Below are 1,428 nucleotides of genomic sequence, written 5' to 3' on the forward strand. Positions count from 1 at the left end.
TTAATCCTGTGCTCCTGGAGAATGATGAGGGTTCATAAATCCCCCATCCTTTTGTGGTCAGGAAAAGGCTTACTACAGGAGACCTACCTTTTACCATATGACTTAGATCAGACTCCAAGGTGATTCATTACTTACCTATGATGCCAGATACAGACCCAGCAAATTTCCATTCTTTGTCTTGTAAATGATGAGCCCAACCTTTGGCTAATCTGGACAAAGTACCTAGAAATTTGATCTGAGTGAACTTTAGTCAGACTACTATCCTCTGAACTTTGACCCACTTACAGCCTAAACATCATGGGAGCTCAGAACACCCTTTGTTAGTGACCCTTCCCAGGAATCTGCTTACCTCAGGGAAAAATACTTGCTTTTACACCACCTTCTCAACCTATTCCCCACACCTGCTTTCTTCCATCCTTGTTCACTTTTCTCTATTAAAACAAACAAATGAACAAACAAAACAGTTCTTTCTGGCTGACCTCTCAGAGGTCAGTATCCTTCCTTTAGGAAGGATACTAAAGTCATCCTTCCTATTGCAAGAGTCTTTTCCTCTTATTGCAATTGTCTTAAGGCTGATTTGTTCTTTATTTGACACCAACCCAGGAACAAAGACCCTTCATTCTTAAAACTGCTTCTCACAGACAGTCTACCCACAGTAAACTCCAGGTGACTTACATGGTTTAGTAGCTCTGTTAGTAATCTGGTTAATGGTAATGGATAGAAAATCCCCTCTCTATCTTCCAGACTCTCCCTGTCAAGGCTTACTGGTTAGTAACAAATGCAAGCAAACCTTGAAGGCTGATTATGTGCCAAGCTCTACACTAAGTACTTCTCAGGCATTTTTTCAACTCTTGTGAGTTGGGCACTGTTAGTATGCCCATTTGTCAGATACGAAATTCACACTCAGAGATATAGGTAGCAAATAAGAGTACAAGAGTGAGGACATAGCCATTGTCTTCAGTCACAGGATGGCAGCTTCATCAGTACACCCCATAAGCCTTAAAATATCATTGTTTTCTCCTTGCCACATACATTCCTTCTGAAGATTGAATAGCTTAATATACATGCAAGTGCTAAGAACAGTTGCTGGCACATGTAAGTGCTATGTAAATATTGTTATTACTATTGTTACTATGATGATAATAGCACTTGCCACCATGTCAAACAAGGTTGGGCAGTGTTGGGTTAAGTAACTTGCCCAAAGTCATACAACTAAAATACTTCTTTTTTTATTTTTTTCAAGATTTTATTTATTTGTCTTTAGAGGGGAAGGAGAGAGGGAGAGAAACATCAATGTATGGTTGCCTTTCGTGCGTCCCCTGCTGGGAGTTGGCCTGCAGGGAACCGGCCTGCAACCCAGGCATGTGCCCTGACTGGGAATTGAACTGCGATCCTCTGGCTCGCAGGCCCGCGCTCAATCCACTGAGC

Source organism: Sturnira hondurensis, unplaced genomic scaffold (assembly GCF_014824575.4).
Source record: "Sturnira hondurensis isolate 20B ecotype Veracruz unplaced genomic scaffold, ASM1482457v3 Scaffold0017284, whole genome shotgun sequence".
Classification (NCBI taxonomy): domain Eukaryota; kingdom Metazoa; phylum Chordata; class Mammalia; order Chiroptera; family Phyllostomidae; genus Sturnira; species Sturnira hondurensis.